The sequence below is a fragment of the Polypterus senegalus genome, chromosome 2 (genome assembly GCF_016835505.1).
Source record: "Polypterus senegalus isolate Bchr_013 chromosome 2, ASM1683550v1, whole genome shotgun sequence".
Classification (NCBI taxonomy): Eukaryota; Metazoa; Chordata; class Cladistia; order Polypteriformes; family Polypteridae; genus Polypterus; species Polypterus senegalus.
In genome coordinates this window covers 99,720,222-99,744,755 of record NC_053155.1, presented here as the reverse complement: position 1 = coordinate 99,744,755, position 24,534 = coordinate 99,720,222, and the positions used below count along the sequence as shown (strand labels likewise).

Here is a 24,534-nt window from a genome sequence, read left to right as displayed (position 1 = left end):
AGAGCAGTCAGGCTTCATGATGGAGCTCCGTCCAGTGGGTTGCTCGTACCCAAATTAGAAACATCCATCTGGGAATGTCCTGCTCTTAATAGTCTGTAGACTGGAAGGGACAGAGTGAGTTACCCTCATTGGGTGTTTTATTAGAGCTGTGGGTGGAAAAAAAGAAACAAGACAGTCAGTGATCGCACCCCCATGTGTCCTGGGGTGGTAGTGCTTACCTCTGAAGGTGACCCTCTGTTGTGCATCAGTGACAGCACACAAACCCTCATTAATTCTGAAACTGAAGCCTCTAAAAGAGTCTAAATCAATCATGTAGATCACAAACACTTAATGATCTATAAAATAGCCAATTTCTTTTTCTGTATTTATTAGTTTTAAACTGCCTGTTTTTAATCCTCAACACTGGACTGCCTGCCCTCCATAATGCACACCCTTGTACTCCCACCATCTGGACTGAGGGGAATTGTTCTACCTTTCATGTGACCCCCCATGTCTTTTCTTCTACATTGTTGCCACTGGGGCACTAGTTTAGTGACCATGTCACAATGTCCTCTGGTGGAAGCCTTTCGTTTCCAGTGGCATGATGGCACATACCACCACTGCCAGCTCTTTGTTTTTAGTTTCTTGCCCTGCGCTGCCTTCTTTTACAGTCTGCAGTTTTCTTGACCACCAGGCACCCTTAAACATTTTAATCAAGAATTGCTGATCTAAGGAGAAGGCACATGGCCCAAGCAGTAGGGAGGCATTTTCAGTTAATAAGGAAAAGATGTCAGCTAATGGACAGAAGGCAGTGAATCACAAGAAATGACTTGAATCTCAGCCAGGATGAGCTCACATACTTAATGAGAGGACTGCCAAGTTCCTCTGCAGCAAGCAGGAAAGAGCCAGACCAGTAGCAGCTTGCTGGCTATGGTGGGCGTCGTGGAAGAATGCATCCTTGATGCCTGTGTCAACAGAGAACCTAACTGGAAATCTAGCATCGCTGTCAGTAAGTACACATCCTTTTATGTTCACCATGGTGATTCTTAGAAAAGTTGCCTAACAGATGTATCTTAGAAGAACAGCACATGAAACACCAGAGTCAATGGCTGCAGTCGAAGTCAAGACCTGATCACAGACCTACCCGCTCATATCTACTGTATAAGACCATTTAGCATTTCAAAGCCTGTTGTCCACAAGTGGGTTCAGGATTGGGCTGTAAATGCAATCTGCAGCACAAGACATTATATCTTGTGACATTATTAGAATGAGATGCCACTCCTTCCTTACTTGCTTTAGGCAATGCTGCAAAGGAAAAATGGAGCTTATTTTAACACAGAAGTTAAAGGCTGGGCAAACTAACAACAATCTGTTCAATCTGCTGCCCCATTGAATGCCTTTCAGAGGCAGGGTGTAGGTGTGCTGTTGCCCTTTGATTTTACTTACATTGCACGTCATGTAATTGTTGTATTTTCCATGTAATGGAACTCCAGTGGGGGCTCTTCTTCTGTCTATTGTAGAAAGACACGAACACAAGTGAAAAGAATTGAGGATCCATCCTATATTTTGTGTGAAAAAAGAAACGGTTGAAAAATGACTAGTTTCATTAGACTGAGCCTGTATAACATGTATTGACTGCTTGACTGAGGGTTTTGACAGTTTTATAGCAGGAGAACAGGAAGGGTGTGCTTGCAGGACAGGAAGTGGAATGAGGTCATCAGTAGGTGTTAGAAGTGAGGTCAGGAATGGAGGCAGAAGTGATGCAGTCAGGTGGTTTTATCCTCTGAAGGTCTGTGAGAAGAAGAGGCTTTAGTCCTTAACTCCAACCCTCGATCCAGCCTGCCAATATCCTGATTTGAGTCCTTTGACTACCTCCCAGGCGCACGTGTGTGACACTATCTAAGTGTAAATATTGAATGAAATGTTGACAACTCACTCCTCTAGGACTGTGGCTCAGTTTCCACCTGGGAAAAGAGTTTGCACCCATGTTTGAATGGGTCCTGTCTGAAGGTCTGTATTGTCCATCTAGTTTAGGGTTGTCGGTCAGCCTCACAAAAACTCTTTGCACTGTGAAAGATAGACATACTTCTATAAGCGCTTTTTCAGGGGCATACCATAGAAACAGAACTCATCTGAGTAGCATTTGGTGCAAGGCAGGACTAAGGGATAAAAACCACTTTAGGGTACAGATACACAGAGAGCCACTTGGGGTTATAAATCAACCAAAGACCAAGCTAGTGGAAGATGTCCACGATCTTCAGAAGGAACCCACAGAAACACAATGGGAAATGAACCCCTTTAAGATAACAAAACATTTTCAAAACCACTTAATCTAACACAGCGTTTCTGAACCTTTAAGTATTTGCGACCCGAGTTTTTATAACAGTTTTAATTGTGCCCTCCAAACATTTTTTTGAAAGGAGCCCACTAATACCAGTTTGTTCTTTTTTAATTAATGATATATCATAGATGCATATTTTATTATACTTACTTAACTTTTATCGACATTTATCTAACTCTATATTAAATTTTCTAGCATCAGAATGTAGTTTTAGTTAATTTGTTTTGGCTTCAATAGATGTATTTTTCATATTTTGGATTCTTATTTTCTTTTTTTCACATCTTCACGCCCCCCTTTTTGTTACTTCGCAGCCCCCTAAGGGATCCCGCCCCACAGTTTGAGAACTACTGATCTAACATATGGTCAAGTGGAATCTGAAAATAACAATACTCCATGTGTTCTCTTTCAGAGGCAAAACTGTGAGTAGTGCATCATCTGTGTTCATATCCTCCACATTGGTAGATTCCTCACTTCCAAACAGCTATGGTCTTTTTTAGTTGATCCTCAAAGTATTTCCCCATAGTTCATACTGAAATCTACAAACACTGAGTCAAGCAGCCTTCTTGTGTTTAACCAGCACATGACTCAACACTGGTCACTGCTGCATGACTATCTGAGATCATAAGTCTTTCAGTTTTCTTCTCCTCAACTCTTTAAGAGGGAATGTCCACATCATAAATTTGAAGGTAGATTTAAAATGTTACTTGTTTTGATGTAAAAGATAGAATTGAAGATTAGACACACACATTTTGAATCTGAAAGGATAAAAATAATCACATACCCCTTCCTTATGGTATTAAGTAGGTCTTGAGTCTCTTTGCTTCAAGAATTTTAGCATTGTAGTGGATTAAACCAAGACACTGTTCTTGGGTACAGAGATACAGAATGTCACTCAACAGTAAAACATATGAGATCATCTACATCTTTTATTAATCATTTTGCCAAATAGGCAATTGTGATCACAGTAAACTGGACAATTGTGATCTACTTGTTGTGGACCCCAGATTAAAGAGACTAATGCTGACTCCAGATGGTCTCAGAAACCATTTGTGGGTGCCTTGTAAATGGTGCTCTTAAGCTTCAGCTAAACATCCTTGCATGGCTGAATCCACTTTGGTAGGAAACAACCGTCCTTGGGTTTGTCAGAATTGAGAGTACTGCAGCATTTTTTCATGTACCCTTGTGTTCTGGATGAACCACCTTCTTCTTTGTTGTTTCTAATCTAAAATCCATGGCATGCTTACCAGAAATGAGGAATGAGAAAGTGTGATATTCAAAACCCTTACAAGGTACAGAAAAATTTGGATATTTTTCACAATTGTCTACTTACTGTTTTTACAAGCAAATTTTGGAAAAAAGAAAGGATGGATAGGCTCGCTCTCTTACTTTTTTATTTCTATAAGTGTAAACACTTCAGGTACCATAATTATGGAAGATAAGCCTCTTACTGGGAATATGTTTAACTGAACACTGGAGGAAAGAGTTACACACTGACTACCATTTCATCCTCAGCCAGAAAGACCTGACCCTGGAAGAAGACCCACAGGCTAGCCTCCATCTCCACTCCTTCCAGTCTTTCCAGCTCAACAAGGTCCAGAAACACAAAGTCATTTTAATTTGCAAGACCACAGAGTGAGATGAAGGATCCCTCCATACTACCAAATGTTTGAATTGACTGCTAAATTAGTGTTTTCCAACTGCCATCTTTTAGTTGACTGGCTAATAAGCAGGGTTACCATTTTTTAGTTAATCTTCAGAAGATAAGCAGCATGTGCCCCCTCTCGTCCTGGCGGTGTGGTCGAAATCGACATTTTAATTAAAGAAAGAAACTTATCCTGTAACAAGACAAGTCTGATAAAACCTTTCAGTCAGTTACCAGGCAGGAGTAAAGCTTGTCCATCTGTGTCATTAATTGAACTTGTAGCTTCAAGCTGAGGAGGGAGCATCCATCACGGCAGTCTGTTACAGCATGGTGAGAATGGTCAAAAACAAGGAGTAGAAGTCCATTTTATATACAATTGAATGTACATACTGCGCTGGGCTGGCACCCTGCCCAGGGATTTGTTCCTGCCTTGTGCCCTGTGTTGGCTGGGATTTGCTCCAGCAGACCCCCATGACCCTGTGTTAGGATATAGCATGTTGGAGAATGACTGACTGACTGAAGATAAGTAGCACACATACACAATTTTCATATTTATTGAATATTAACAGAGAGGTTGTAGAATGAATTTGTGCTTGGACCCAGCTCCAGTTCCTGGAGTACTTCATTTGAGGAATTTTAATGTTCTTTCTTGGATTTATCTTGATTTCATCCAACTGTTTAAAGACATGAATATGCACGAATGGTAGCTCAAAAGAGCTCTTTGGCCATGAATATCCCTTTGTCTTTGATGGACTAGCATTTGTTTTCCTTTAGGGGGCGTTAGCTCCCTGGTTGGAATAAGCTCTTTTTAATTGTGGTGTTTTAAGTAACCTGAAACTGAACAGATATATTATACTGAGGCGATATCCCTCCTATAGTGATACAGCGGTAAGAAATCACATAAGAGAAAATAACTTAGCTTTCTTTAATGACAATAACAGATGAAGGAAGCCATAGCAAGACTATTATCGAAGTGGGATCTCGATGTATACAGTATGCCATTTTCGTCGCTGTGCTGGAATTTTCAGGATTGGATGACGGTATCTCCCATCCGTTCGTCGGCTTCAAAGGTGTGCCGGGCAATGTTCCAAAGCTTTATACTCTTTCTCCATGTGCAGACCCTTACTTAGGTAAATCATACCATTCCAAACACGGCAAAGAGAGGATTCAATTTCATGCTGACTTTAACACACAGAAATAGTACACTTTGCCCATTTGTCTTTGTCTATCTTGTCCTATGCTTAGCTTAGCAGTTCTAAATTCTGAGCCCCTTTGTACTAAATTTGGCTCAGCTGTGCATGTAGAAAGAAAAGAAAACAGATTTAAAATATTTGCACAGAGCACAGCGACATTAAACTTATATTCTGATTACAGCATTCCATCCCTTCCATCCCTTTTGTTATATAGCAGATAATGCAGATATCACCCCTAGATATGCATGTTCATTAAATTATTGGATCGATGGAGGAATATATGCAAATAGTTATCAGTGTAATTTTAGAATGCATTGAATTCAATCAGAACTTTGTGACTTTTAGACCAGATATATGAGAATGTTTTTACAAAAAGTAACGGATATGATAAAGTATTGCAACAATGTTAATTTTATGGTATCTGCCGTGTTAAAGTGCTAAGTGCAGAGACTTGGCTATGCAAATTTGTGAATTGGGAAATGTCAATGCATTATTATTATTATTATTATTATTACTACTACTACTAATAATAATAATATTACAATATTATTGTTATTATTAGTATTATTATGGATAACTTTCAAAACAACAAAAGTACATAGAGTGTGTAAGATTAAAAAATATGGTGACCAACATTCACAGTTAATCAGTACCACAGTCAAACGTTATGCTAGATAAGTATGCATTTAAGCCATAACACAGTTGTTTGATGACTGATAACTGCAGAAGAAGAGCAGAAGGTAAGCTGCAAAGTATTGTGTATTCATGACACACCAAGTCAGAACATGATAGACTACATACTTGATGGTGGTAGCTGTTGTCAGAAGTTAAACACGTGATTGTACAGAGCTCTAGTTTTTCCACATAGGCAAGTCTAAAGGCACTGGACGCAGCAGAAAATGAACAGCTAATTGTAAAGTCGGCATCATTTCTTATTTTCTGCTGGTTGATCATGCACTGTCTCATTCGGTTCATCAATTGTTTCATAACCTAAAGCTAAATAGCACCATAAGCACCTTGAGCTGGAACACATGGACCCTCATATGACAGTTTCAAAGTACCGTAGAGAAGTATTCCACAACTTGTAGTATTCATGTGTACCATCAGCAGAAATGAAGTGCTGTCTTCACTGCGTTAATAGCGTGATGGGTGGCACAACTGTATGCCGGGACATTCCAGGGAAAACAAAGATAGCAAATAGTTTTGTTTCTTAAGCACACATGTAGGCAAGGGGATATGGTCAAAATAACAGAAACTATGAGATCAAACGTGTCTACATAACCCAGAACAAGAGGTACCACAGACCATTGTGAAACTGAACACATGATTGATCTTTGATAAACAACATACAAAAGAATTGGATGATCAAATAATGAATACAAAGAAACAAATCAAACAAAACGGTCAATATACTGACATTGACCCAGAGAACCTAGCACATGAAACGCTCTCATATTCACCTCTCACTCGCTCTCATGTCTCTCTGTTTCTCTGCAACCAACTGCCAGGCTGAATTTTCCCCCATTTTATTTCCTAGGTCTCAGCTCAAAGGCTCGTTTGTAGGGTCAGGGTTACCATCATTATATGAAAGTCCTGGGGCCACCCCAGCAGATCTCCCTCTGTCACTGTCATTCATCCTTGAGTCAGAATTCCTGATTAAAGTGCCAAGCTGTCTTGGAAGTTTCTTTGCTTCCTACAAACCCCAGTTATCCCATGAGGCAACGCTTTGATAACCTCTACGGCGCTGGACTAATGCATAGGCTCACTTGAAGTACTATTAAAGAAGAAGGGCATACTACTCATTGGGATTCCATTTTTTCCACACTGGTATTTAGTGGAGTGCTGTAGTCACCAGTGTAGGGTCTTCTTTTAAAACTGTAATGGATGGCAGGCATGGGCTGGCATTCCAACTGGAATAGGAGATGATTCATTACCTGGCCAGGATGCCACCATAGTGAATGGCCAAGAAGAAAGGCACCTTGTTTACCAGGAGGCTGGTAGGAAGTGACAACCTTGGAGTAAATATGCTGATGTCCTGGCAGGAACAGACCAAAGTTCTTTACCTGGCCGGGAGGCCATTGACATTGATGAACAGAGGGAGTCGATGTTAGATGGCAGCATATCCTAGGGGCATGCTGGGAGCTGTAGTCTCATGGGGCAGCCCTGTTGGGCTTCAGTGGGGTCTGCCAAGTGGAGTTGCTATGATTAGTAATCTGTATTTTGTGAGCTTCCGTTTGACCCGGAAATGTTTCCTATGGCTATGCCCTGGTGCCAGAAGTACTCCTGGGTCTAAGATAAAAGCAGCCACTTGACCTACATCCAGGTGAGTCGGAGTCGGTGTGGAGGATGGACAACCTTGCCTGGCAGGAGTGGAGGAGAAGCAAGAAAGGAAGAGGGGAGAAAAGAATTGGGATTTGTGTTGGTGTTCATTAAAATAAGCCTTTTTGTAAGGTAGTTCATAATAATAATGACATTTGCACCCAGGACTTGTGTCTATGAGGTTGTGTTGGGGTGCTGCAATGCAAGTACATAACTTCTTATTGTGTGCCACTCTTACATGCTTTCTGACTCTGTCAATCACTGTCAGACTAACCTGTTACAGCAGCAAAAATAAAATATTATTTATAAAGTTATCCATATACAGTATGATTGTAAAATCAGCACATCCGAGTAAAAATCTCACTGTACTCTGTACATGTGACAATAATGACCCCATAAACCTATGAATGTATAAACCTATAAAATCAAAAAGGTGCTTACCAGCTGTTTTAGTGGAGCTGCAACTGCCTTAAAAAAGAGGAATGAAGTCAGCAGACGTGCGTAGTTCGACGTGATAATATTCAGTTGTAAAAATGTCAGCAGTAAAAATCAACAAACATAATGGGAATTTATATCTTCAGCTTTATTACCAAATAAAGTAATTTTGACTTTTCAGCAAGTTCACATTTATCATCTTGCAGACCCTTTATTTTGTCTCAAACAGTGACTTGCTTGACCTTCTTGGCTCCAGGTTGCTTTCAGTAGAAGAGATACATTTATTTTTAAGAAGCGTTAAGTTAAAATACAGCATACCAGCGCTGGTTGTTCATGAGTTATGCTTAGACCTGAATTGTAAGGAGATCACTTTGTTTCACAGCTCATGACATTTGGCCATGTTGACTTCTCTCAAGGCTGTTATCAAACATACCTTATTGCAGACTGATCTCTCATTCATTACAATGTTGATAATAATAATAAAAAATACATTTTATTTAAAAGTGCCTTTCAGTTGCAGTATCAGAGGGTAATGGACGCAGGCTTGAAATTTGCTTAAGGTTGGAATAAGACAATTATTATTAATATGAGGATCAAAGGAGAGTGTAGGATCAAGAATAACACCAAGATTTTTAACCTGTGCAGAAAAGGATGTAATAAAGCCAGGGAGTTTTACTCAGGAATTGTCTATTTTCTTTAAAGTGTCTGGAGATGCAACAATTAAGGCCTCAGTTTTATCACTATTTAGTCTGAGAAAGTTCTCAGACCTGCAGTGGGTTGGCACCCTGCCCGGGATTGGTTCCTGCCTTGCACCCTGTGTTGGCTGGGATTGGCTCCAGCAGACCCCTATGACATTGTGTTCAGATTCAACGGGTTGGAAAATGGATGGATGGGAGTTCTCAGACAACCAGCGTTTGATATCAGCCAGACTGGCAACCAATACAGGAGGAGGTAAATATTTGCATAAGCCCAGTTTGTAAATAAATCTCTGTATCGTCAGCATAACAGTGAGATCGTAGACCATGTAGTCTAATAATGGTACAGAAAGGAAGCATATAAACGATAAAGAGCAGAAGGCCAAGAACTGATCCCTGATGGACACCCTGGAGCAATAAGATGGCTCAGTCCTAAACCTACCAACAGCAATACTTTGCTGACAGTCCTTAAGGTATGAGTTAAGCCATGCAAGAGCTTTTCCAGTAATATTGAACACATTCTCAAGTCTAAACAAAAGCATGGCATGATATACAATATCAAAAGCAGCAGTGAGGTCTAAAAAGAACCTCAGTGTTAACGGACCATGAGCTGCTGTGATTAGGAGATCATTAGTCACCCTGACATGTGCCGTCTCTGTATTGTGATTGGCCTTAAAATCAGACTGGAATTCCTCATCAACGTCATTAGAGGCAAGATGGTCTTTCAAAAGGCCCAAAATAGCACATTCTAGGATTTTACTAAGAAAAAGAAGATTTTAAATAGCTATATAGTTTTTAAATCCTCAGGGTCAAGTACAGGTTTTTTGAGGACAGGTGCAAAAACAGCTGTTTTTAGGTTGGAGACGACCTATTCAATTTTAAAGAGATGTGTTGATGATACTGGTGATAAAAGTAAGAAGAAAAGGCAAAGCAGTCTTAACCAAAAAAGAAGGAATGGGATCAAGAATACAGATAGTTGGCCTGGTGGTCATGACAAACTTATGGACTGCAAGATCGTCCAAAAATGGGAAGCTAGATAAATAGATGCTAGATAAGCTAGGGGATGGACACAGCTTTGACTGAAGAAATTGACCTTTTTGAAATTCAGAATAAATCAGATCAATCTTGTTATTAAATAAATATTAACTTTGTTTTAGTGTCTGCCTAATGTAAAAAGTCAGACCTAGACCCACACATTCTTGATAACTAGACCCATTTTAAAATTACCCTTTCTAGAAAAAGTAGTCGCCAATCACCTTCAGTCACACCTTATGCATCACAATTTATTTGAGAATTTCCAGTCTGGATTCCACACTGATCATAGTACAGAAATGGCACTAATGCGTGTTGTAAACGACATTCTGATATCCTCTGATGAAGGAAACTTTACTGTAATTATGTTGTTAAACTAAAACAGCATTTGACACCATTGACAATTCTATTTTACTGCACAGGCTAGAAAATGATACTGGGCTTATAGGCACTGTGCTCACTTGGTTTAGTTCTTATTTTTTAAATTGATTCTAATTCGTACAGAAATATGCTGACAGTACTCCATCATTATCAGAGGTGGGTTGTACAAAGTAACAAGTTACATTTACTCCGTTACATTTACTTGAGTAACTTTTTAAAAATAATTATACTTCTAAGAGTAGTTTTACTGCACCATACTTTTTACTTTTACTTGAGTATATTTGTGAAGAAGAAACGTTACTCTTACACTGCTACATTGGGCAATACTTGAATAGTTACTTTTTTTGCCATTAGATACACTATATTTTTGCCAGAGAGAAGCCACCAGTGGATCTACTGCATGTCTGTTTCACCAATTAGATGTAGCAACAATAATCACAAGACTCAGTTTCAGCAATCAGACGTAGCAACAATAATCTCATGGCTCTGTTTCGTGCCATGCAGTCACATGACCACACGCAAACTGTATTTGCATAGCAGCATAAACTCCTCACAGACAGCGGAAAGGGAAAGAAAGAATACTGTACATAAAAAATGAGAACCAACTCCTGCTGAAGCTTAACTATCACTTCACTGAGTGAAGAACAAGCACTTTTAACCAAACATGCACAGACAAAGACAGTCAAGGAAAAGTGAGACTTATTGTATGCGCGCAAGTTGCCTTGTTCTAATGTTATTTTCTATCAGCTGTGCTATTTGGAGGCCAAGTGAATGTGTAATATTCTGTTTTCACTTTACATGTTTCCACTGGGATCTATCCTTAGAAAACGTAATGTTAATTTTCACTCGTATGCAGATGACACCCAGTTAAACCTTTCTTTTAGATCAAAAGTTTCTCCAAAGTTGTCTTTAATTAGTTGTGTTAGTGAAATAAAGGAGTGGATGCATGAGAACTATTTGTCTTTAAACACAGATAAAACAGAGATGTTAATTATTTTAGGGAATGACGCAGATCACAACAATATTCTGTCATCATTTAACACAGTTGGAATCACCATTAATTTTACTCAATCAGCCCGCAATCTGGGAGTTATCTTTGACTCTAGCATGTCATTTAAAGTGCACATTACAAAGATGTCCAAATCATGTTTCTCCCATCTTAAAAATTTTGCAAAATTAAGGTGCTTTCTAAATAGACACGAGTCTGAGAAATTAATTCATGCTTTTATTTCTAGTAAGACTGGATGTTCAGATTGTTCTTTATACAGCCTCCACTTAATCCAAAATGCAAGAATTATTATAAGAACAAGAAAAAATGAACACTTACAGTACCTCCAGTTCTTAAATCCTTACACTGGCTCCCGGTTAAGTTTAGGGCAGATTTCAAAAGCCTCCTTTTAACATATAAAGCATTAAATGGCCAAGGTCCGGCTTACTTGTCTGAACTTATCATGACTTACAAACCTGAGCGCACATTAACATCTCATGATGCCAGTCTGCTTATGATTTCAAGGATTAATAAAATAACAGTGGGAGGTCGACCTGTTAGTTACAGGGCCTCTAAACTGTGGACTGGTCTGCCTGCTACTATAAGAGATGCCCCTTTGGTCTCAGCTTTTAAATCCCGGCTGAAGACTCACTACTTCAGTTTAGCACACCCTGACTAGAGCTGCTGATTAACTGTACAGACTGTATCTCTGTTGTTGGTCATTAGCACTAAAACATAAGTAACATGATAGTTATAATTTATTAACCCTCACCTATTCTGTTTCTCTTCTTGGTACTCAAATGTGGCATTTGGTGCCACTGCCCACCGCCCACCTGACCAGTTGTTTTGCCTGCCTAAGGTAAAGTCATCTCTGATGGAGGATTGCAGGAATCGTCAGGTAAAGGGGTCCTTTCATCAGATTGGCTGGCCCAGAGCTGTCTCAGCTGTGGAATGGCCAATAGGGGAAGGCAGCTTTAAGCTGAGGTCTTCAGGACTCTGAATAAATATCTTTATATATAATTCACTAAGGCAAGACACCCATGCAAAGCACGCCGGAAGGGGCGTGGATTCACTAAGTCGCTGACAAGTAAGACACCTATGGCGCACGCAGGAAGGAGCCACACCGGAGGTGAATCACCATATGCAGCGTGTAAAACGGTTTGCGAGGGGTATCCCATGGGATCCTTAAAACAATCCTTTACAACTGAGGTTAAAACACAATGAAGTAAGCAGTCTTTAAAAACTGAGTTTTCGTTCGACGCGACGCATGCACCATAGCAAACTGTTTTACACGCTACATACAGCAATTCGCATACGCGACAAACATGGAAAGTCTACGTGAGTCACAGGTGCATCTGGACTGTGCAAAGACGACAACGACTCAAGTGACGAGTTGGAGGTGGGCACATGAGCGATGGCAGTTCGCCAGTTTTCAGTCATGGATGATTGTGTGTTGGTTCGTTCCGTGCATTGTTACAATTTTGCTTTTCTTGCTGATTTATTACATTACCGATTTTTCACATGTTAATTTTCTCCCTGTGCTTAAAAATCATTAAAAAACCGGCCTGATTATGTGGCATATGGTATGCCACGGGTTGGCTAGTAAATCATATTATGTGATATCATCTACTGTTAAATTCTGCTCTGTAATTATAATATTTTCATTTTACTGTTATACTGTATTGAGGATTACTTGCATTTTGTTCTGTGTATTGTACTGTATTGTATTGTATTGGCCCCTCCTTTTTGATACCCACTGCACGCCAACTTACATGGAAAGGGGTCTCTTTTTGAACTGCCTTTCCCAAGGCTTCTTCCATTTTTTTCCTATAAAGGTTTTTTTCTTTTTTGGGAGTTTTTCCTTGTCTTCTTAGAGAGTCAAGGCTGGGGGGCTGTCAAGAGGCTGGGTCTGTTAAAGCCCATTGCAGCACTTTTTGTGTGATTTTGGGCTATACTAAAATAAATTGTATTGTATTGTAAAATGTCTTCTAAAGATTGCAGTTTTGCTTTATTTTTATTGTCATGAAATAACTAGAGTCTAAACCCATACACCATATTCATCTCTGCAAGCTCAAATTGTCTAAAATGTACCCAGCGTCAGACTAGACCTGTACCAGACCATAGCCTATATTGACTCATGTCTGACTAAAATGCTACTTTTGAATCTCCTGCCTTTGTTGACCTGCTTAGCACCCTATTTGGACTGAACTCTGTAGAACCACAATGGCATCGCCCTTTCTAAGCTGGCTTTCATTTCAGCTGAAGGCCTCATCACCAACCACTACAGCCAAAGCTGCATTGCTTAAAAAATTAAAAAGACGTGTCTCTTTGGAGATCTGTGGCACTACAGGCCTTTTGGTGTAGACATTTTTCTGTCCAGTAACTACATTCTTCATTTTTATTTAATCTTACCTTTCTATGGTAAAATGTGGAAAATACTAAAAGTACAAATTCAGAAGTGTAAACACTATAATAGTGATACAAATAATAGCAATAATAATAATATCCATCCATCCATTATCCAACCCGCTATATCCTAACTATAGGGTCATGGGGGTCTGCTGGAGCCAATCCCAGCCAACACAGGAAACAAACCCCAGGCAGGGTGCCAGCCCACCGCAGGGCGCACACACACACACACTAGGGACAATTTAGGATCATCAATGCACCTAACCTGCATGTCTTTGGACTGTGGGAGGAAACCAGAGTACCCAGAGGAAGCCCACGGGGAGAACATGCAAACTCCACGCAGGGAGGACCTGAGAAGCGAACCCGAGTCTCCTAACTGCAAGGCAGCAGCGCTACCCACTGTGCCACTGTGCTGCCCAATAACAATAATATTACTAATGATAATAATAATATGCACAGCACACTGTCATGTGCGAGTGTCACTTTCTGTTTCACTGTCTGTTACAATTTCATTGCCTGAAGACAGATTCACCTTGTAATCATTGCTGATGAGAAGCATTTCTTACGAGACACCATTATGAAGGTAGGAGAAGACATGTCAACACCATTACCTGGGTAACGCTGTGGTGTTATGGGTCCACATCTCACTGAGCAAAAGCCGTTTCTTTTTAATAGATAATCACCGCACTCGAGGCGGCTTCATGAGGGGGTGTGGTGGCCATAGCAAGCCACGGGGCGATCTGCAGTGTGGGCGTTTCTCACCGAGTGCACAGGTTTTGACTTTATATATTCCGACGCTGACTTTATATATTTAAGTTTTGACTTTATATATTCCAGCGCTGACTTTATATATTTAGGTTTTGACTTTATACAGTATATTCCAGCGCTTACTTTATATATTCGGAAATATTCCAACACCGTCTTTATATACTCAGGTTTTGACTTTATATATTTGGGAATGACTTTATATATTCAAGTTTTGGCTTTATTTATTCCGACAGTGACTTTATATAATCAAGTTTTGACTTTATATATTCGGGAATGACTTTATATATACAAGTTTTGACTTTATATAGTTAAATTTAGTCATCATTGCATAACTTTTTCTTTACTATAGAAATTTAAAGACTAAATTCAACTTCCATTCCTAACAAAGATATTTCTGGGGACTAAATAGAATCTAGTTATATCCAAATTCGAGCTATTGAGCCGTCGCCTGCCTGCCTGAATAAGTCACCCTCGCTTCGCTCTTACTTTTTACCGTTCATTTAATCATGGATAGTGGCAGAAAAATTATAAAATGGAAGGAGGATTACACTGAGTATGGCTTTACCAAAACAATTATTGATGGCGAATCGATTATTCATAAAGCTTCAATTGGTGATCTGTTTTTCTGTGTTAACCTCATATTTTTTCATACTTCTTCTCAAACCAAGTGGGTGCGAGGGTAAAATGAATCGGGAAGCGCTGATCAATGTAATTGGTGTACCAGGAAATCATGCATTGACAGAAGTTCCCCTTTGTTTGGAATGCAAAGTGTGATTAAATGCGTGATTTTTAATGAGTTATGGAGCACATGCATCGAAGCTTCTCAGCTGTGCTTGTGCTAAGAAAAGGAAAGATTTTAAAAATAACGTAACACGATTGTCAATGTAACCTTTTGTAAGTAGTGCCTGGAGGATTCAGTGTGGAGAATCTGTAGAGACAGCGTGTGTATTAACTTGTGGATTTTTCTGTGAGTATTTGGTGGCAGCGTCACAAAGTCGCTTCTGTAACACTGCGTGTGTTAGCTGCGGAGCTCAGCTCAGAGCGAAATGAGGTGAATGGGAGGGGAGATGATGACGTGACTCCCCACCCGCCTTAACTGTCAATCCCCACAAACACAGTGTCTTGGAATTTGCATAAGCACAGCCCTTCACGTGCAATTTTAACTTAGTTAAAAAGTGATCAAAACTCTCGTTTATATCCTCGTGCTCTCATTAAACTTGTATCCCGCATTACCTGTGGGCATGTAAAACGCCAGCGTAGCCTGTCTATGAACTTAATTTAAACTTTAGATTTACACCTTGCTTTGTTTCCGAAGTAGCAGCACTCATTAATATGGATGTATATGTAACTCGCTCGCTTCTTATTGTTTCGCTGCCTTCTCAATTATATAATGCATGTTTTCTTCAGCGCTTTTTGTAGCTCTTCCTGGTTTTCTACGTACTGCGTTGACAGTCAGTTCACGTGATTACGTGGGAGGCGTGATGATGTCACACGAAACTCCACCCCCCACGGCTTTCGAGCTCAACTCCATTGCAGTATATGGAGAAAAATAGCTTCCAGTTATGACCATTAGGCGTAGAATTTCGAAATGAAACCTGCCCAACTTTTGTAAGTAAGCTGTAAGGAATAAGCCTGCCAAATTTCAGCCTTCTACCTACACGGGAACTTGGAGAATTAGTGATGAGTCAGTCAGTCAGTGAGGGCTTTGCCTTTTATTAGTATAGATTTATTGAACTTTGGAAAGCAGTGCACTTTTTGAACACTTTGTTTTTGTTGATTTGATTTTAATAAAAGCACTTTTGCACTTTTTAAACCATCCCCTTGCTCGATTGTTATTGCCTCCACTGTCTAGCTCATCGGTGACATTACCGACGGTGTTGGGTTGAAGGGTTCCAAACAGTGATGGGAGCGTGGAGCCGAACCCGCATCATCACAGACGCCCAGCCCTGTCGCTTATGCAAGACACATCTATCCTGTTGCCTGAATAACGCTCGAATCTAATGCGGTTGGCATTTCTACAGACCGAGTAAACCTCGCTTTAACGCTTACGTGAACCATTGCCCGAGTAACACTCGGGTCTGATGCTAAGGAGGTTAAGTCGCTCAGAAAGCTCACTTCCTTTTCCCAGTCTGCAGATTTCAAACCTTTCTATTCAATTATTCTTTTGTTCTAAAAACTTTTTTTCTAAAAGATTTCTCTGATCTCAACTTGACTTTAATTTTTCTTTTTCAAACTGGATTTGGTAATGGTGTATTTGATTTCCCAGTTTTTTGAGTCTTTCTCTGCTTTTGACTGCATGTTTTCTCCTGGCTACTTTTCAAATAGCTTTTGCTAGTTTCACTAGCATGACAGATTTCCTTTTCAGATAAATGCTGTTGCCTTACTTCTTTTTCTGCTTTTCCAATATTATATGAGACTTGTCACTCAATCCCAGAAATGTTATAGTTCCTCTCCTGTTGTGGTTCTTTTTTTGAAATTTAAAGGTATATTTTTAACTTTGAAAGCCAAGGCCCCAGTTTAGGCCTGTACAGGTCATAGCCTGTGTGTAGAGTTTGGGAGACTGGCTGCTTGGGGTTAGGCTACATCTGAACAGTTGGTGAAAGTCCTGGCATGATCTGTGAAACTTTTAGGAGGCATTATGCTCTTTATTCATGTTTGTATTTTCTTCTCATTATTTTTGAAAGAAATGAAGGACCCTATATCTTAATCTCATTTAGGAACATAAAGCTGTCACTTTACCTGGGAGAAGTACCCAATGACTGGAAACATGAAAATGTGACCCCATTCCACAAAATATTCTAGTAAGTAAAGATCAATTAATCTTATTTCTGTACTATGCAAAATTATGGAAGCCACAATCAGAAATAAATTCGAAGACTATATTTATGATAATACAAGAGACAAAAGAAGAGATCATAGCTGAATGGGAGGAAGATCCTGTCAGAGCAATCTGTGAGTCTTTTTTGAACAGACTGCTAGAGTAATACACAAAGTAAAGCATGTGACATAATTTATAAAGACTTTCAAAAAGAGCTTGGCAGAGCTCCACGCCAAAACTTAATTATGATAGTAAAAGCCATTGGCATCAGAGGAAAATTACAAAACTGAATTTCACTCTGGTAAATTGGCAGGAGACAAAGAGTGCAGATCGGAGGAGAGTGCTCCCTCAGGGATCTGGATTTGAACCATTCATCATCATCATTTGTTTGATGCCCATAGGGAGGTCTTGGTCATGCAATTCCAGTTCCAATTTCTCCTCTCTTATGCATTCATTTTCACCCTCTGGTAATTTCCAGTCTCTATTTTCCAGTAGCATCACTTTCTGTTCTCCCTTCTATTTCCTCCTTCAATAAGCCTTAACAACATGTTATGCCTAAATACATGTCTAACTTCTCTGCCTCAATCGAATTGTCCTTCCCTCAGTACCCATTTCCTTACGCAGGACAGAAGGTGTGAGTATCTCTCCATGCTTCTCCAAACCACAACTCGTATGCTTCCAAAGATTTAATATCTGCTTTCTTTAGCGTGTAGTTCCCTGCTCCATAAAGTAAAACACTCAACACCTAGTGCCTTTACCATTTGCTTTTTCATTTCTCAATTTACTCTGCTATTGAGGAGGACTTTCCTTTTGTTGAGCACATCTTTGGCCAGTTCAATTCTCAATTTAACTTTTTCCTCATTATAATCATTTTCACTTGTTCCAAAACCTGACCTTTAACTCTTACTTATAATTTGTCAAATCTGTTCTTCTAAGTGTTCAAAAAATGCCACTTTCTTCCTGCTAATATCCATTAAGAAGTTCTCCTCTCTGCTATTGAGAGAGTCTAATATAGTTTGTAGCCCTTGTCTTGTGGCTAGTATTATTTCTTAATCATCTGCAAATATGATAGATTTTATCTTTTGTTCACTAATCTTTAGTCCTATTTTCATATTATAGATCTAATTATGCAATTTTCATTACGCTATAACTTATGTTTATTACATAGAAAATCACCCGAAAAATCCTGGACCATCGAGAAATGTGCGAACTGACGACATGAAGAATCGTCTTTACGAGTGTTGTTTCGAGTCACATATCAAAGTCGCTGTGAAAAGCCGAGTTGTAGCCCACTGTCTGAGTGTCATATGAAAGCTTATTAGGGTACAGAGAAAAAAAGGCACACAGTGGGGAAAAAGCACGAAATGTCAACTTCAATCTCGACATTTCCACTTTAATCACGTAGTTTATTCTGTCATTAAAGTAGAACATCATAAACTTCATCTTAAAATCGTTTAATTAACCAGTTTCTCAAATCACATCGTAATTAAAGTAGCATGTTAAATGCTTTGTTTTGTATTTGATCTTCTATGTGCTCTATGTGTGTGAATCACTACTTGCTTCTTAAACCGGCTCTCTTCCTCCAACTGGACACAGAATCCATTACATTCGTGATATTACAGCTCTCTGAATAACTAAAATACTGAGATGTGGCACTGGGCAGAGGAAGAATCGGTAGGTCCTTTGCCCGCCGATGTCAGTAAGGCAACTTATACACGGTGGATGGCCTCGTCCGTTGCAGACAATGCATAGCCACCTCGTGCTCATGACACAAGCGTTTAACTTTTGTTGAAAATTGTCACTGCGTTTTTAGCTGTGTTGTTATTTTATCTTTCTGTTTTATATTCAACTAGCAAAATACCAGCGCTTCGCAGCGGAGAAGTAGTGTGTTAAAGAAGCAATTAAAAAGAAAAGGAAACATTTTGAAAATAACGTAACCTGATTGTCAATGTAATTGTTTTGTCACTGTTGTGAGTGATGAGTGTTGTTGTCATATATATATATATATTATATATATATATATTTACACACACACACATAAACATATATATATATACATATCTATACATATACACATATATACATACATATATATCTACATATATACACACACATATATACACACATATACATACATACACACACATATATACACACAAATACATATATATATATACATACATACACACACACATATATAAACATATATATACATATACATACATATCTACATATATACACACACAGCTATTTCAGATCAGTGCAATACGCTGTTTGTTAAAACGGTTGACTCCCGCTCTTACGTGCAATAACAAATCAAATCATTCAGTTGTCTTTGCTCATATGTCATTTTAGAGCTGGACGCCTGGCATCTTTTTTTGGCCACAAGTTTGTTTCTGTTTGGTGTGAGGTTCTGTGTTGTGGAGATTCTCAGGATGGATTGCAGGTGCTCATCAGTGAGGCGACTCCTGTGTGCTGTTTTGTTAGTCTTTATCACTGAGAAGAGCTTCTCACACAGATATATGCTACCAAACATGCACAAGGTTCGAGCCGCATGTAGACGGACTTTTTTTGTTCTTCAAAGTCACCAAAGCGCCGTGCAAACTCAGTGCGCAATAACTCTAGTAAGCGGTCAGTGTTACGGCAAGGCAGCTGAAGCGCTGCATTATGGGATCTGTAGTTTATTGTGTTACCAGCGCTTCATATACCTGGGCTTTAATAACAATAATACAGTATATAAAATGATCTCGCGGGCCGGATATAATTACACGCCGGGCCGGATGTGGCCCGCGGCCCTTGAGTTTGACACATATGGACTAAATAGAACTTGAAAAGATATATTTTTTCAAATGTGATCGCGCAATTCAGATAGAGTTGACGCGCTACAGCCTGCATGCCTCAATAAGTCATCCTCCCTCGCTCTTACTTTTTACCGTTCATCTAATGAATACACTGAGTATGGCTTTACCAAAACAATCATTGATGGCAAATAAAGTATCCATTATTCGAGTATGTAGATCGGTATATATATATATACATATATATATATACCAGCGTATCATGTGAGAAGTAGTGTGTTAAAAAGGTAGAAAAGAAAAGGGAACATTTTAAAAATAACGTAACATGACTGTCAATATACAGTATTTGTTTTGTGAGTGTTACTGAGTGTTGCTGTCATCAAGGATTTGATTATCATTATTTCTTTCAATCAGGTTCGTATTTGTAGGATGTGTTGTGTTCAAGTTACATTCCGTGTTTGTCAATCGTTGTAAAGATGACAGGTTTCATTCATCGATTCATTTCTTACTGCATCAATAAACAGCTCGTCTTCTTCTTTATCTGAGACCTGACACACTGCATGCACGGGTTTTTTACACTGTCTTCCTTTAGCGGGACATTGACTTTTTCCACCGTGTGCTTTGTTTCCACAGTAGCTGCATTTATGAATATGCTTATCAGGCGCTTCATATTTTTGCTGCCTTTTCAATTGTGTAATTCGGTTTTTGTTCAGCGCTCTTTGGAACTGTTGCTTTTTATCTGTGCACTGCGTCAGTTCACGTGAGCCTCGGTGTACATGCATCGAAGGTTCCCAGCTGTGCTGGTGCCATCTGTGCTATGTCCATGGCTGTATTTAATGTTACCTTAGTCCTGGCACTTAAAACTTTCTCTCGCAGTTTCGCTGAGTTTGTGTCAAACACCACCCTGACCATCTCATCTTCCTCTCCATAAGCACAGTCCTTCACCCGTGAATATTTAGTGGAGTTTGCTATTGGATTGCCGCTGACGGACGGCCTTATATGGGCAGGCACTAAATTACAAACGCCAGCGCAGCCTGTCTATGAACTTAATTTAAAGTGTAGGTTTACATCGTGCTTTGTTTCAGTAGCAGAACTCATGAATATGGTTGTATATGCCACTCACTCGCTTCTTATTGTTTCGCTGCCTTCTCAATTATATAATGCATGTTTTCTTCAGCGCTTTTTTGAGGTCTTCCTGGTTTTCTATGTACTGCGTGATTACGTGGGAGGCGTGATGATGTCACACGAAACTCCGCCCCACGGCGTTGAAGCTCATCTCCATTACAGTAAATGGAGAAAACTGCTTCCAGTTATGACCATTACGCATAGAATTTCGATATAAAACCTGCCCAACTTTTGTAAGGAAGCTGTAAGGAATGAACCTGCCAAATTTCAGCCTTCCACCACACGGGAAGTTGGAGAATTAGTGATGAGTCAGTGAGTGAGTCAGTGAGTGAGTGAGTGAGTGAGGGCTTTGCCTTTATTAGTATAGATATATATTGGCGTAGCCGCCACTGCAGTCTTTGCTTTTCTTTCCCCAAGTAACCGATTGCCACACAATCAGCTCTGTAATAGAAGTTAAGCCATCTGTAAGCTTAGCCGATTCTTCAAAACGCGTTTAAGGAACATTGAAATATATTCAGTAGTACATGTTTAATTATTCTATCCTTCACGACACTCCCAGTGAAGAATATAGATTATTTAAATGAAGTTAAAGTTTTATCTGTATAATTTAATAAACATATTTTGCTTCATTTCACTTTAAAAATGATATCGTCATCATATGTAAATACGCGCTTTATAAAGTGGCTCAGGTTGTGCAATATTATAACTGTAGTGCAAGTTTACAGTGAGGTGATTGTACTTATAAGTACAAACAGTTCTACAAGGAGCAATTGATTGAGTGCATTTAAAGTTCTTGGGATTAAACTGTTTCTGAACCGCGAGGTCCGTGCGGGAATGGCTTTGAAACATTTTGCGTGGCTGAGACAGTGTGTCCTTAAAGCTGTATACCAATAATTCTCTTTCCGATCAGCTGCTGCTGTGATTCACACTCAGATACAGTGATATAAATACTCCGAGTCGTGCAGTGAGAGTAATATGGAAAAAGATGATCCGCTGTGGCAACTCCTAATGGGAGGAGCTGAAAGAAGAATAAGAAGAAGTGAGAGTAACAACTCTAAAGCAGTTATGGTATTTGGAATACTATGGCTGTTCCCTGGACCATTATATTGTTACAAGTTAATTACAATCAGATGCGTTACACTTATAAACAATATGCGGTTAGTTTCAGTGTATTTATAAAGCCGCGTCATGAAAATAAGGAGTAACCACACAGGAACAGTAGCACTGCTTTGACGCTGGGTGCCGCCAGTCTGCAAAACCGAGCAGAAAACTTGAGTACGACAAGGTATGAGGTACCGTGGAAAAGTGCGTGGATTTACACCAAGTGTAGGTTTTATACATCGCGATTTGAACGTGGAAAAGTTCTTACGCAACATTTCTGTGTGTAGGCAACGTTTATACATGAGGCCCCAGGCCTGTTGGGCCACAGAGGCTGCAGGTTTTCTTTATAACCCTTTTCCTAAACAATGACCAGTTTTCACTGCTAATTGATTTCTTTTCCCTTCATTTTAATAGCCCTGTTTTTAAGGATTGAGTCCTCTGAATTGATTCGTCTATTCTTTAAATGGCAGCCAAACAGAAATGAGATGTGAAATGAGCCAACAGATGACCAGCTAAATTGGGGCTTCAAACTCCAACCAATTTCACTGCAACCAGTCTCTTAATGAGAAACTGATTCTTGCTGTTAATTAAATCCGTTACTTACTTCCACGGCTAGTTGCTGCTCTCATTCTGCCACAGCAGACATTTCCTAAACTGTTGATTTTCTGTTTTTTCTAAGAATACTATCAAAATCCATTGGTGACCTGAGAGTTCAACCATACCGAGACCTTCACCTTTCTTTATCTTCAGATATTGTGTGATGGGCACTGGTGAGCTGCTCATGTGGCGGCTTGTTTCATTATTGTTTGGCTGCTGATTAAGGAAAAAGAGACAACTAAGGGGTCTGAATCAAGTTAATTAAGACTAAAGCAAAAGAAGTTAATTAGCAGAAAAATCTGGTCACTTATTAAGAAGATTGTTGGAATCAAAACCTGCAGCCACTGCGGACCTCGAAGAACATATGGACACCCATGCCATAGACCAGGGTTTCTAAAACTCGGTCCTGGGGACCCCTGTGGCTGCAGGTTTTTGTTCCAACCCGATTCCTAATCAGTGACAACACCTGATAGCACTGATCTCATTTAATTAGCTGGTATTAGTTATCTTTTATTCTACATTAAGAAAAGCACAGCAGCATGATTTTTACATTCATAAGAAACTTAGAAATATTTCTGTTTTTGCAATGGATTTAAATGCTTAACTCTCTTTTTATTATATTTCACCCTTTCTCTGTGCAGTTTGCTCCCTTCATTGAATCTTAATAATGACAATTAAAACCAAGCAGAGCAGAAACCCAAGCAAACAACACTCAATCGTGAAAAGCTGCAACTACTTTAGCGTCAGCCCCACAAAGTAGTAAATAATGGATTAATTAAACAATTAGAACACCTAGAAAAGTAGAATGACAATCAAGATGAAAATACTGTTAAAAAGAAAAAAATACATATAACCCGCTTAGTACATTTTAATACTTTTTTTTTTTTTTTACCAAACTTAGTTTTCTAATTTGTACATTGTTTCCAAAATAGGGAATCTAAGAAACAACAGTTCACTTAATTAGTCCAGGAGTTAAATTAAAAACAGAGGCTGGTTGGAACAAAAACCTGCAGCCACAGGGATCCCCTAGGATCGAGTTTGAGAACCCCTGGGCTAGACAGATAAGTCATGCTGGTGGTAAAAGTCCTCCAATTTGCTGTTGAAGAGGAGTCGGGAGCTGAGGTGAAGCGGTGCTACAGGTGCTGAAAAGCTGTTGACTTGTGTAAGTAAGCCTTTGGCTAACTCCATATGGGACAGAAGGTGCTGCAATGCCTGGGAAGAGAATTCCTTTAATTGAATACAGGAGTGGAGGCAGCAGAGGGAATAGGTGAGGAGAGCTAATCGTCAGGATGAGCTGAATATCATCTCTTAATGTCTGAATGAAGTTCTCTTGTCTGGAGTTTCTAATGAAAGAAGAGTTAAGGCAGTAAAGGAAGCAGATGGGTTTTTCTAGTCATTTTTATTTTGATTGGGCCAGTGCATAAGTACTTATTTTATTGATAATTTATTGCATGACACAAGCAAAATAAACAGTTTTTGTATTTTTCATGACTTCTTTTGTTTTCGTGTCTCTCCATTTTTTTTTTATTCTGGTTACCTAGGTACAATTACGGAGCTGGACAGTTTGACATCTGTGGCAGAGCGATGGGCACTGTGCAGGCTCCTGTCAATCATGGAGAATCCACTGCATCCACTGAACAGGATCATCTCCAGACAGAGGAGTAGCTTCAGTGACAGACTGCTGTCACTGTCCTGCTCCACTAACAGACTGAGGAGATCGTTCCTCCTCCACACTATGCGACTCTTCAATTCCACCCGGGAGGGTAAACGTTAACATTATACAATAATATTGTCTGTCTGTTATACCTTCATTGTTATCACTCTTTAATTTAATATTGTTCTTTATCAGTATGCTGCTGCTGGAGTATGTGAATTTCCCCTTGGGATTAATTATCTATCTATCTATCTATCTA

At 39.4% G+C, this 24,534-nt stretch overlaps 1 long non-coding RNA gene across 1 annotated transcript; it reads left to right on the top strand.

Annotated features, from left to right (window-relative positions):
• The first annotated feature begins 801 nt into the window (after positions 1-801).
• Positions 802-24,203, top strand: LOC120524233. The gene is made up of 3 exons (XR_005632785.1): positions 802-988; positions 16,900-16,983; positions 24,163-24,203. It is a non-coding gene; the product is annotated as an uncharacterized LOC120524233 (long non-coding RNA).
• The last annotated feature ends 331 nt before the right edge of the window (positions 24,204-24,534 follow it).